This window comes from Amblyomma mixtum, chromosome 6, assembly GCF_055824585.1.
Source record: "Amblyomma mixtum isolate Tamu chromosome 6, ASM5582458v1, whole genome shotgun sequence".
NCBI classification, from domain to species: Eukaryota; Metazoa; Arthropoda; class Arachnida; order Ixodida; family Ixodidae; genus Amblyomma; species Amblyomma mixtum.
The window spans coordinates 70,192,969-70,207,203 of NC_143017.1; the positions used below are offsets into that span (position 1 = coordinate 70,192,969).

General features: G+C 47.4%; 1 pseudogene; it reads left to right on the top strand.

Moving 5' to 3' along the window:
- The first annotated feature begins 5,206 nt into the window (after positions 1 to 5,206).
- LOC149339326 (MIF4G domain-containing protein B-like) lies at positions 5,207 to 5,934 on the top strand (annotated as a pseudogene).
- The last annotated feature ends 8,301 nt before the right edge of the window (positions 5,935 to 14,235 follow it).

A 14,235-nucleotide genomic window follows, 5' to 3' on the forward strand; every position in this document is an offset into this window, starting at 1 on the left:
GTGAAGAATGAAGAGACTTTAGGCGGGTAGAAGTTACCAAGCAAGGGTTATCTGACAAGTATTTAATTTCATCAGTCATGGCTACGTGGTTTGAGCCTCCGCCCGATTTAAAGGGTTTAGCTTCATCCATCATTCCATCCAGTTCACAACAGAGAGTGAAAGGAATTTTAATCAGAGTAAAAGTAGGAGAGGTCAGTTACTGGCTTCAGACTGTCACCTTCGGTTGCGCCTAACATGTCTCCAAATCCTCAATTCCGTGCTCTGCTGTCTTTAATCAGGGCCTGCTCTACTCGATGCCGTTGTCAACAAAACATTTGGGCAGCCGCCCCCGCTTCGGCAGCCCCAATGCGCCTTGCGCGCCGGCCCGGAAACCGCTAGTGCCTCCTCGCACGCCCCGTCCCAGGGCCTCATCAATAATGCGCTGAAAGGTAAGAAAGGGTGCCGATAAGTTCCTCCAGTTTGGAGTGGAATTTACATCCCCTCAACCCACATCAAGGGGCAACGCTTTCAGTATTTAAGCCTGGTCGTATAACCTTAATAGGTTGTGTTTAGGAGCGTGCAGCGAGCAGCAACATTACCGTAGAGTTTAGTATGCTGAACCAGCGCCTCCTCTATTTTTACAATGCCAGCCGCATCGCCCGCTTCGCAATGGGAGCCGTCGGTACACCTCATTTCAGTTAGTTGCCGCGCTGCGGCGCTTGCCAGATGGTAGCTCTGCTTGCGTCATGCTTGCGTATGGGCGCGCGGTGGTGTTAGCGCTGGCCTACTCCTACTCTTGGCGTCTGTCAGGTTGTTGCTGTCTGCCCTTTCTTGAGTAGCTCTCTTGAGTAGCTTTCTTGAGTAGCTGCTCGCCGTTCGCAGAGGTGGCCTGTGGCGATCGCTCCGCCTATCCCTTGAGGATGCTGGCTGGCACACTTGATGCGCTGTTTGAGGTACTTGCGCTACTTATTGCTCTTCCTTGCCATACGAGTAGATTGTTATGTTTTAAGGCTCGTTCGTTTCGTGGCGCCATTGTTAACGAAAATTGTTTTTCGCGGGTAAATGTTGTGGCCCGCGAAGCTGACGAGGTGTCCTCGCAGCAGCAGTAAAATGGCACCGAATAATTATCTGCAGCAGGGCTGCTGCTTTCAGTTTTGTGTGAAGAGTGGGCAATTTTAAGCTCGTTTATGCGGAGCTGAGGAACTTCGCTGCCTAGACAGTACAAAAGAAGTTGACGTTTCCGTGCATTTATTCACATATATTTACAATAATTTACAGTAACAGTATATACAACTCTTTGTATTTATAGCCATTTACATTTTTAGAATTGGTGACTATTTACTTGTATTAGCAGGTATTTACAGCCTTAAGAAGTTTGAATTGTAGAGAAACAACTTTTGTACGCACGAGGAGGACAAAGCATCTCGTGCGCGAGCGGAGCTCAACAACAATCAAAACACACCTAACGCCCGGGTGGAGACGCCAGTTCGTACGCCCTCATGTGTTTGGTCGCCCTCTCTTGCGGCGCCGAACGACAACGCCGGTATAAGAGACGCTGACGCGGCGCTGAAGAAACTCTGCCTTGTGGTTCGGCCTTTACGATGACTGCCTCTGAACAGCGCTGAAGAGGTCTTGATTTCCGCTTTCTCTTTTCTTTTATCTCTTGCCTCTTTTTCTTCAGGCGCTTTTCTTTGTTTTGCATCGTTTTATTAGCGCCTGGTTGCAGTCAGGACCAGGCAGAACTTCCGATATGCTTTGGCAACAGCTGCTGCGCCGTATATTTGCGAATGAAGTTCATTTTTCGCTTCTCAAAACAATCGTAGTTGCAGGCTGCCAAGGACAGAGAATAATCTTTATCTAGTCGTCGTAACAATGAAAGCTTATCTTGACAAAAGTACAGCTACGACTTGAAAGCTATTGTTGTCTGGTAGTCTTGAAAAATGCCTTATCGTGAAGATTTGCCATGCCTTCTTCATTTCATTCTCCAGTTTTCCGTACTTAACATGACAGAATCCAAAGCCAAAATAGCATAACTTATTACTAAATACGTTTACCATCGGATTTCATATTTTCGCCAAGCAGTTTAAGTTCCTCTCCCGGAATGTTTCAGCGTTGTAGCTTAGCTAAAAGACCGACATGATTTGGCAAAGCCGCCACAGCCTTCCGTTGCAATGCCAACGCCGTTGCGCCGCACTGTCTGTGATTCCTTTTAAAACGAGCGCCTGCAGCGGCTTCGCGATGACCAGCGCTTCAAGGTGAGCAGCGCCACGAACAGCGCGCTCAATGACGCGTCCATACCTGACAGGCAGCCTGATGGTCATGAAGGATGCAGAGCGCCGCCTCACGAAGAAAGATAGAAACGATAACAAAGTGGCCTCGTCCGCTTTCCGTTGTCTCGCGCCACCCAGATGGTCCTCTCCCCCACAGACGCACAGCAGGCGCGAAGGCTAGCCGACGGGGAAGAGTTGGAAAGGAGGACAGGAGAGGGTTTTGGACGGTCGGATCGGCCCTACTCGGCAGGCATTGTAAAAATAGAGGAGGCGTTGGCTGAACATACTATAAAGCTATCTGAAAACTCTGTTAGAGTTGTAGAGTTGGAGGCCAGTTTCCAGTGGAGGGTGGGAATTTCGGTGGGTGCTGTAAAGGCAAGTGGAGAATGGACATCACGCTTGCAGGGACGGCTATAGCTGCCATGTCTTAGTCACCGTGCCTAAAGCATGGCTGCAAGAGCTCTAGTGATTTTAGGGCGAATGCAGTTTTGTCGGTGACGGAGAGTGGTGAAGCGAGTGTTGTGTTTTTGCTTCGTTTGGACCCTTACACGCTTGTTTGTGCGCAGATCCGAACGCTCTCACCACCCAGCAGCTGACGGACCTGGTGCAGGCTATCTGCCAAAGAGCCTTACAGGGCACTCAGAACACCGAGTCAGCTGTTCAACTGTGCCTCTTACTCATCGCGGTAAGTCGGCATTTCCCTCCTGTTCATTGTACGTGCCATGTGACCGGTGCAGTCCGCATTCTGGTCTAATTGCTGCGCTGTCCTTATAGCACGACATAGGAGGGTAAAATGCCGGTGAGAATACGTCACACTCCGCGGTGTCTGAGTGATCTCTCAACGCTTGACGCTTGTAGGTGATATCCATGCTGTTGTACCCGGAGAGCGATTTCAACCTGACTTATGGCGCTAAGTGCTTCGCCCAAGGCGGCAATAAACAGCTCTCGCGCAGCGGATCCCCTCCAGCCTACGTTTCGTGGCTTAATGGTTTCTGCGCGATCCCGACAGGGACGAGAGATTGAGCAGTGAGCGACGGTCGCACAAGAGCTTTGTTTACAACGTGCATTCCGGCTGCTCTGCTCCATTTTGTTCGCACCACGGCCGAGGCGTGACTCCGGGGCCATCTTCCCAGCGGCGGAGAGAACGCGACCGACTCTACGGTCTGTTCCCAGAAGCTCGGATTCAACCTCCGACGAGCCGCGCCGACAAGCGGCGGCTCATAAACAAACCCGCGTCAAGCTGCCCTCTGAACCCATGGGTGGTCCTCTGAACCCTCATCCACGACTACGTAACGTGACGTGAAAACATAGGGACAATGTGTGAGGACCTAGGGAACATTTACTCTACTTATAGAGAGCACCACCATGCATCAGTCTCTCTTGTCGACAACCCGCAATATGTAACCTTTTATATAAAGCTCTTCGTCTTGCCGCAACTTCGCATCTCTGTTGACTCGGGCTCGACACCACGCCGGAAGCGTCGATGTTGCTGACCAAGTCCCAACAATGCCTTGCGTTTCTACGCATGCAGGCCTCCGAAAGTAAAATAGACGAAACAGCGTTTTCCTTTCCGGAATTCATATTTTTTCTACGGCTTTGTTCGCTTTTCTTTTTTACAAATTTAAGCAGCGCTAACATTTAAGTCTAATACACAGAGGACATGGCAAGACCAGTGCTTATGTCATACATCCACAAGGTGTCCCATAACCTAAAAAGTATGGGCAACAATTACGGCGTTCCGATGGTGTTCTGTGCGCCTTGTAAACTGGCCAGGATTTGCCCTAAAGTTAGCAGTAGTGGCCCTGCAACATCCGGCTGTGGAAAAAAACACGCTAAGCCCTTTGTCCGGTGTGTCATGGGTGTGATCTATGAGATTCCCCTTTCTTGTGGCAAAGTCTACGTTGGCCAGACACTGCGTTGTGTTAACGAACTTGTCAGGAAACAAGAACGAAGTTTGGAAACGCATCAGACTCATGCCTGCATCTACCCGCCCATTTCCGTTTTTCCAAGGACCTAAACGATTAGAACTGTGAGCTACGGCATGACAAGATAAAAATTCTAACCAGGGACAAAGATAGATTAGCTCGGGAATTATCCGAAGCATTTTTTATCAAGGCAAGAGGCGACATGTGTGTCAACACCACCTCTGTCTCCCTGCATTCCAGCGAATTCAGATTGCTTGAAAGTCAGGGGCGAGATGCGTTCTGCTCACCTTAATCTACCTTTGCTGTCATCTTTGAGAAGAAAAAAGCGACCTCTCTTTACTCCTACCCCCCGTCCCATTTTCTTAGCTTTTCCTTCTGTGGTCAGCCGTACATGCGCATGCGCTCACGGTCGTTTTTTCTTCTATGTTCTACGAAAAACGGGTTCAATAAAAAATAGCGCCCGTCCTGCATTGTCCTCTTTGTATTCGTCTTGAAAGTTAGCACTGCTTAAATTTGAAGAACAGAAAATGCATAACTAAATAGCCCCGCAACGTGTTTAATATGCTTTGTTCACATTACTTCTGTTTTCGTTATTATTTCAATCGCACCTAATCTCGAAGTAACCGCACGAAACAAAGGCAGTCTTTATCAAGAGACGGTAAAGACGACTAGGAAACCACTCGGGCGCCGTAGTTGTATCCTTTCGTCGGCTCGTTGCTGGTAGTAATAAACCTATGGCTGCTAAGCCCGATTTCTTTTCTCAGCGTTTCAATTCATATGATCAGTTCATTTCAGTATTCCCGGCTGGAAACTAGCTCTAGGACATCCATGCCTTTGTCATCTTTAGTTATGTGGAATGTCAAGCATACCAGAAGCACTATAAGGAAAAATGGACAGCTGTTGGCAGTATTATACGTATATAATTCTGTTCACATCGTGCTTGAGCGATCCAGAATATGCCGATGAAGCTAATTTCCTTTTTGTGCATCATCCTGGCACCCGCAGAAGGACAGTGGCGAGAAGTTTCTGGACATGCTTCTGAGCACCTGCGCCGAGTGGTTCGACAAGCGGAGGCAGCTGCTTCGGCCGCTGAACGAGTCCGAGCCGGTGCCGCGCTGCTGGACGGCTTTCCTGTCCTTCTTGGCGGAGCTCCTGCTGGGACTGCGGCGCCGCAGCGGAGAAGGAAACAAGGCGAGCAGCACGCTGTTCCTGGCTCAGCTGCTCTGCGACTGCTGCAACGACATCCTGCAGTCCCCTTCGCTGGACAACGCGCCAGAGGTAAGCCTCTATAAGTACCTTTACGCGGCTTCTGAGAGCCATTATTAACCAACTGCGTCCTCAAGCAGGATACGTGAAACAAACAATTCAAAAATATCAGTGCCGTAAGTAGGATTCCAGCGAGTCTTATGTGAGATCGTCCTCAGTGTTGCCCTCCCGTGCTGAACACTAACCACTGCTCTCGTAATTCTCGCAGATGGGGTGTTTGCGGTCGGTCCTGACGAGCACCGGCAAGGCCATCGAGCATTACGCTCCCCTTCTGATGCAGACCTTGGTGCGGCGGATGCGAAAGGCATTCCTTCAGGCCATGTCAGCCATGACACGCAAGAATGCTGGAAATGATCGAGCTGCGAGCCTCCGGATGGGACTTGAACCCAGCACAGAAGGAGTACTACGAAAACACAATAATTGATGTTGAATCTGATATGGCACAAATTGTCGCCTATCAAAAGTGTTTCCTTTTTCTGCTTGGCAGCGGTTGAAGCCATTTGCAGTTTTGTCAATAAAAGAATGTAGATTTTGCCAGTTTTATTCTGCTGAGTTTACTCCTTATTGGGGATGCTTATGCTGCAGGATCGTTTGCGGTACGTTTTCCCGTCACTGAATTCAATTAAATATTATTACACCAGAATTCCAAATTTCAAAACTGTATGAAAGGCATCTTCCTTTTTACATTCATCTGGCAAAAACAGAAAATCTATGGTTAATTTTCTACATAGAACGCACTATGCACGCTACATTAATTAATGAAATGACTGCAGTTTTGCCGAACCATAAATAGGAACGTATAAATGCCTTTATATGGCCTATATTCCCGGTAAAAAGACACCTCATCGCATAGGTGGATGTTGTTCGGCTTCCGTAGAAAGGGCCATGCATACTGTACGCACTATATCAGCATGCGACAGAAATTCGGCGGTAGTCAACATACATAATCCCACGCCGGATCCGTGGCAGGTGGTCATGGCCAGCTCTACGCACGGGAAAAAGCCTAGGCTGGTGGACTGGGCCAACTCTGAGACAACCGCTGTGGGGGCCCTGCCATGAGCGATATAGCCAGCCGACTCCAATAATTCCACCTTTTACTTCTCAGTTTTCAAAACTGTGTCATACGGATATCAATTTCTTTATTTCCGTTCATAATACACACTTTTAATTTTTTTGTTTTCGCACACTTTGAGGTGATTCCGGAAAACTGTAACATTTATTGTAGACATTTTTAAGCTATTTAATTATTACTGGACATCTTACCTAATTAGGCCATGTCAATGGCAAGTAGTTTTGGAATCTTTCCGCTGGACATGTGAAGCGTTAAAATGAGCAAAAGAAAACTAAGGGCAAGTAGATAGTGGTATTTTGAAAAAAAAAAAAAAATAAAGCGCTGAAGCTTGTGTGTATTTTGTTGGCCGTAACTTTTGTACGAAAATTCGCTTTTTGGATAATGCGCGGCATCTCAGCTTGCGGCGTTTGGGGCGTATCACGGTCACGCGTCGCACCCGGTGAGGGCAACGCTAACATGGGTACAGGAATGGCGTGGTCATACCACCCCACACCCAAGCTGAAAACGACGAACGCAGCTTGGAGGATGGTCTGAGACATACTTCTTGGCTCGTTTATCTCCAGAACGCATAACCGCGAACAAATGCCGACAGCTTCGTTATTAGGCAGCCGATCAAAATAAAATTCGCGTAGATGATAATCGGACTCACGCGCTGTTTTGCGGTGCAGTGAATGCAGACGTTCGTTGGCAGGCGGGACACCTGTACGCGTGGATACTTTTTCCCGGGTCGTGGAGGCATCTGTGACCGCTAGTAAGTATCATAGCTAGGTTGTACAAGTGACTGCGCAAAAATGGCGTTCCTTTGTGCCACGGCTTTTGAAGGCCTCCATGAGATACAGTGCACGCGATGGAAGACAACATTTTTCCCGCGCAGAAACACCGGAACTTTTTTCTTAGAGGGGTGGAAGCGGAAAGCTTCCAGCTTTTGGTTCTGTATATATTTATTCCACGTTTCAATTCAATGGCGCTTTTTATTTCTTGCTTATATTTTTTGACTGGGACTGTTCAAAGATGTGTAGTGCTTCTAAAACGAATTAAAAGGGCCAATTTTATAAAGGTTTACAAATCAGGAGAGATTCAGTGCATATACAAATTGTGCGCTTTGTTGCGCTTTAATTTTTTTAATTCAAATCAAACCAAATTTATTTTTCAACAAATGGATGGTCGCCTGGGCTAAAAGCTGTACAAACAACTTGAGAAAGGCCCAGGAAACCAGTACACAACATAGCAGGAGCAAACAGCAAATTTCAAAAGTTCATAAAAAGTGCGCATAAACGTCTGTAAGATGATCAGAAACTTCCATTTGAACATGATTGTTTTATGTTACCGAAACGAACTGCTTTACGACTGGCTACAAAGCCAACTTGTTGAGCTACTCTGCGCTTTACATGAGTAACTTCATAAATTTTAAGGGTTTTCCAGAAATGTGAACTGAGTGCAAGCAGTTGGGAACATGGCGGGGCGGCTGTCTTCTTTTCCTCCGTGTTCCGGGGTCCCTGATCGGGAACAGATTTTTGATCTGCAATTCGAGAAGAGATTGAAGGCCGCAAAAAAGTTGTTTTCAGATAGTAAGAATAATGAATTCGCTCTGCAGAGCCCATAAAAGCAGTTCCAGACGAGATTACCATTCTGCACATGGGTACTCACCTGTGAGGCGGGAACGTGGAGGCTAACGAAAATGATTCAGCTGTTAGCACCACACAGCGAGGTATGGGAAGTAAATTGATGGGTGTAGCGTTCAGGTACAGGAAGAGGCCAGAGTAGGTCAGGAAGCAAAGACTGTTTAATCACATCCTAATGAATATCGAGGAGTAGAAATGGGTAGGGTAGGTAATTCTATAGAAAAATAACTGATGGTCGTTAGCGGTAATGGACCGTATTCTAAGAAAAGGCAGGCGGAGCTGCTCGAGAGAGAAAGTTAGGTGGCCATATCAGCTTATGAACTTTGCGGTGATTGGGTGGCCGAAAGTGGCGCCGGACGGGATTAATTTTGAGAGAAGGAAGAGAAAGAAGACGCGGGGCCGGTCGCGACAGAGGTTTACGAAGAAACCGCAGGTTGTTTACTCAGACCCGTTTTGGGTAACGCAGGAAACTCCAGCTTTACACAGTTGCCAAACGTTGCTCGGTTAACGAGCTTGATAGCCGTTTTTGCTTCGTAACTGACCCCGTAGAGCACCCGCTTCAAGGACGTTTACGAGTATAAGCCTGCGCTACATTTTGCAGGTGCGGTAGGATGTTCATGCAATAGGCTACAGTGCTCTAAATGATTCTAGAAAAGTCTTTTCATTTTGTGCTCACGAACACTCTGACGCGCCTCAGGCAACCCACAAAATTCTAATAAACGTGCAGTGTAATTTGCACGCCATGAACGAGGATAACTGCTCTTTGAATGCGATTCGCATTATCCTCTCAGATGCCTCATATAAAGAGGGTCTTTCCACTTAATGTGCATTAACTTGTCCTCTCAAGGTGGTTTTTTCAGGTCCGAGTAAACGGTTCGAGATGACAAGTCCTTGAATAATAATCCTTGCGCGACTCTTAATTTTCTCCTCCTGTCGTTCTTCATTCCGCTTTGACCAGTTTATGGAAGAAATGACCATCGATAGAAAAAGGTGCAAGTTTGCAATGAAGACCGAGTGAAAAGAAAACCTCTCTGACGCCCACGCGCCTGTATACGAATAGAAACACCTGGGTGCTCCTGGACACGGCGGCAGGAGGACTCACTCCAACCGATCCTCGACGCCTTCCGTGTCCGAAGAACCAGCGGTGATGGGTAGTGAATATTTCAGCACACTTTTTGCCAAATCCTCTGCGTTGCCAAGTGGCCGGCGAGACAAAAACAAAGAATAGGAGAAGCGTGCAGCCTCATCGTTTGCATCTTAAGAAAAATAATAAAAGTGGCCTTATACCTCAACTCACAGGTTCTCAAAGATGCGTAGGGAGGAGCCAAGAAAGGAAGGAAACGCACCATGACGACGGCAAAGGAGAATATATAGATAAATACGCACCTGCGGAATGAAGCTGAGTGCCGTTCTTTCGGCCTGCCTGCCATCGATCGCGAGGTTTTCACTGGATGACCGCTTTTGTTTCTGCTTTGCTTCAGCCCGGCCTACGCTCTATATGCGACGTCGGACTTAATTTCGGCTCTCGAATGCATGATCTTTCACGTCCTAGGCCGATGCTGTCCGAATATGTTCGTTTCATCGGTTTCTCCACTATATATTCTTACCTCACGCACAAAAGATGTGTGCAGGGGAGTGTCTTGCGATATTTTTCGCCATTACGGCGTTTGGTTCTTGACGTTCGCCTGGGCTCTGCCACGATAGAGAACAAAAGAGTAAGCGAGGCGAGAAGAGCACAGCAGTCCTGCCTCGTCAGTGACAGTCCTGTGAACGCTACGCTGTCTTCGTTCGCTCTGGAAGTAGACTCTTTGAATCATGCGCTTGCTGCCTATTTGTATTCAGGGTTTATTGTTGGCTTCCCTTCGTAGTACCGAATTCTCTTCGATACCGAAGCCACAGCAACGAACGTAGTATTCATGCTGAATCCCAATTCATTGCTTACGTCTTTAAGCTTACAAAAGTAGCCTACAGAAATCAAAAGAAACCACGCGAAGATATGGATTGTCTGCATGTCGCGCCTGTTGTCTTAAGACCGTACTTTTTTTGTATTTAACGTAGAGCGAAGACGGCAACAAACACCCAACACACTAGAGATGAAAATAGTCACAGCTCCAGTGCGTTCAGCTCTTTCTATTCCCCCCCCCCCCCCCCCCCGCCAAAAAAAAACAACAAAAAACAAAAACCTAAACACAATGAGCCACAGCGACGAGGGTCGGCGTACAGCAATATATTTGCAAACGCACGTCTTTCTGGCATTTTGTAACTTTTAGGAAAACTGGCGTCTAAAATTAAGTTTACAAGTGCACTTCTATCGAGAAACTCATGACTCGCATTTCTGAGAGAAACAGCAAAAGAAACGCAAGTGAAAGCATTTGCCCAAACGAAAATAGATTGGAACGTCCAAGCGAGATCTCATTCGAAATATTTTTATCGTACAAATGTTTGCGAACGCATGTAAAGCTTCCAGAAAAGGTTTGTAGCGCCGGAACCGACAACACAAAAAGCTAGACGGGACAGGTGCAACTTCCAACCCTTTTATTCACCGCGAATGCGAATGAATATAAGGCAAAAAATCAAGAGGGATAGCAAGAACCACACATGCAATTGAGGGTTGTACACAAATTGGAAAAAAGATAAGTGAGTCACACAGGTGCCTCACCCCCGTGTATCTAAAAAGAAGTTTCATTCTTATATATGACAATTGATGGCGTACTAACACCATCGCTACAGTTGTTTTCTATATAGAAAGCCTCTAACAGTTCCCGGGCTTTCTGGTCCTTACTTCTACTTAAAACCTTCGTTTCTTTCAGCCTTGATGTACACTTAATCTTTCTTTCTTCACCGCAGGCTTTACAGTGATGGGGCAGATGCGAACCTGTGCCATTTTTTAAATGCGGATTGTGTTCTGTTAATCGGCCGTTAATACAGCGGCCTTTTTCTCCGATGTACTTCTTTCCGCACATGAGAGGAATCCGGTAGACGACTCCCATGGCACATTTATCAAACGGAGCTGCATGTCTCTTCTTACACTGAGTTTTGTTTGCCTTGTTGGGATCACTTTTAACGCACAGGGCAGCCAGTTTCTTGGGGGAGGAAAAAACCACAGGTACCTTGTATTTTGTTGTCACATGCTTCACAATAATTGTGCGCCACCTTATGGGTGTACGGGATGACAACCGGTATACTTTTGGCCTTGGTGACCACATCTTCATTGCCTTTTTTACTACATTCTTTTTTCAGTTTTCTCAACAAAGCTTCTGCTACTGCGCTTACGAAAAGCTTGCGAGACCTGTTATTCTTCTCGGCGTGTTTCAGTAGCAAAACGGTACCGGACATTTCCCGTCATGCATAGATGAACGGCTGAAAAAATAATAAAAAATCTCAGGACGTTTACTTTTGTGATAATGCAAATATTAGTTAAAGTTGATGTATTGCGAAGTGATGCTAATCGAAATGTTGAAAACTCTGGTCTGGGTGCTGTTACCTGTTGTCAGCTTCCCTTGTAGTTCCCTTCGTTTTCCTAGTCGCAGTAATCAGGCATGGGGTGTGGGGAGTAGTTAAGTGGCTCCTTCGCGCCAGTTGGGATCCTGTCGACTGCGCCAGTTGCAAGAAGGGACATCAACTGGAGTCAATGATGCGGTTGGAGAGAGAGTGCGGATGACGACGACACCTAAGCCATGAAACGAGCCAAATACATCTGCCGCCGCAAAAATGAGCGACGATCCATAAACACGTTCCGATGGTTTCCGGTAGAGGAAGCTGGCAGAGCATTCAATATCCATAGTCACGCAGGCTCCGAGAAACTTATTACTTATTACCCGCTAGCTAATGCATTACCGGAGTGGAGCAAATTATGTTAGGGTCAAAGCAAGGGGAATGTCGGTAGGAAAACTCGGCCTGTCATTGACTTGTATCCCGAAATGTCAAAGTGTTATCTTGTCTGTCTCATCCCCTTTTTCTTACCGCGCTAAAAGAGCAAAATACTGCTCGCTTGAGGCCTTGCGAGATTCCAAGCGGTGAGCAGTGCAGCCTCACTCTTTTGTTTCTTTTCCCGTCTTCTCAGTACGGCAGCGTGCCTTGCCTCTTGCGCAAAGGAGTCGATGAGGTTCGCACGCTGTTCTCCTTCGGAACGGAAACAGCGGTGTGAAAGCTCTGCTTTCAGTACACCTTGATATTACTGGAGAAAAGGAAGGAAAGGAAAAGGAAAAAGTCAGAAGAGAAGAAAGCTGGAATTACGCTTGATCTAAGATAATTTTTTTTGCAGCTTCTTCGCGTTGCCTGTGCTTCCCGGAAAGGGTAAAAAGCATAAATGTTAACACAAAGTTTGCAACACAGTGATTCTAAGAATTTAAACGTTTGTCCTTACAATGGGAAACTATAACGTGTAATGTAAGTCGCATTTGTTTTACGAAGCAATGAGAGTTGGATTTAAAGAGCTGCAGAAAGCCCCAAAAATACAGGAATTCTGACGTGAAAAAGGCTTCGCAATGTGTACGCCCTGTGCCCTTCATTACGGTGAATGAGGAAAAAACCAAAGAAAACGCCCCCCCCCCCCCTCTCACTGACTGCCCTTCCGGATACCAGTTGAAGAAAAACAACCGCAAGCGTCATAGACACGAACGGTCTAACGTTTACAACGCTTATATAGGGTCGGTACGAAAGTCGCGTGAGCGGTATGTCTCCCATTGCTTCCAGTGGGAAGTGTGAGCACAAAAGAAAAGAAACGAAAGCACGCATCCTTCGTCGACGTTTCCGAGACCATTCGCGAGCCGTATCGCGGCTAAAGCCCCTCTGTGGGTTGGTGCCGGAATAGCAAAAGCAAACGAAGCGCCGGTGTAATGGGTGGTGAAAACAAATTCCTGTTTCTTCAAAGAACGAATGGGAAAAAGTTCGTTCTCTCGGGCCAAGTGAACCAGAACGCGTATACGCATGCAGAGAGGCGTGGAGTGCGTCGGCGCCAGAACACTCTAGCGCGGCCTCACTTTCTCCGGCACTGCCGCGATGCCTCTCTCTCGGCGGCGGAAAAGAGGGCGCTCGGGGCGATGGCGGCTATGGTGGCGCCGGCAACGCCTCTTCATTCGCGATCCCGCACTCGGGCACCGGACGCTGCTCGCACCGGGGCCACGCGACGACAGACAGCGGATCGAAGGCTTCGTACGACGCTTTTTTTTTTTTGTCTTCAGCCCTCTGGGCAGACACGCAGAAGCCGAAGGAATATTATACCACCAGTGATGACGGAGTTGTAGAGCGGAGCGGCTGCCACCTCGTACACGGTGGCAACGTCGTCCCGGTCATGGAGTTGTGTGTTTCACGGCCCGTCTCTGCCACGGGTGGAAGGGAACAGCGCGGAGTACGACGTGGGTGGACCGCACTGCTGCTGCTCCTGGTCGCAGCTGCGTCAGGTGGAAGAGCTCTCCTACCGTCGTGAGAGACCGTCGTGGGAGAAGGTTGCGGGAGACGGTCGTTGAAGACAGTCACCTACTGTCGACCAGTGAGGTCAGTTCTAGTGTAAAGGAAAGCCGACCTACAAAGTGAGCAAGTGATTCTATTCTGTACAGTGAATAAGGTGGTTTCGAGAGCGGAATCTTTCATCCAAGCAGCTGCTAGCATAGCAGGCTCCCGTTCCAATTGGTATACACAGAGTTCTTTTTAATACTACGTAGAGTCTGACGTGGAGATTGGTATAATCTGATTTATAGCCATTCTTCTCACCTCTTCGCGGACAGTTCGAATTGTTCTGTGTTAAAAAAAAAACAGTCACGTAGGGTTTCAAACTGTCCCTATGGCAAAATTCTTAGCACGATAAAACAAATTCAACGCGTAGAAATACGGTTGGTAGGTGAACTTTTTTTCCTTCTTCGATCGCGCGAGAATGTATGCGACTAGGCGAATGCGGGCTCTCGTTTCTGACTTGATCTTCACGTTGCTTCTTTTTCGATGAAAAGTCCGGAGTTAACGAAGCACCGTGCTGCACTTTCTTTTTATTCCCAACAGAGAAAGGCATAACATGAATAGCTCTAACAAAAGATACTAGTGCTGTGCTTCTTCTCCTGCACTTAAAAACGGCAGCACTTGTTCTAGCCATAACGTCAACATGCATC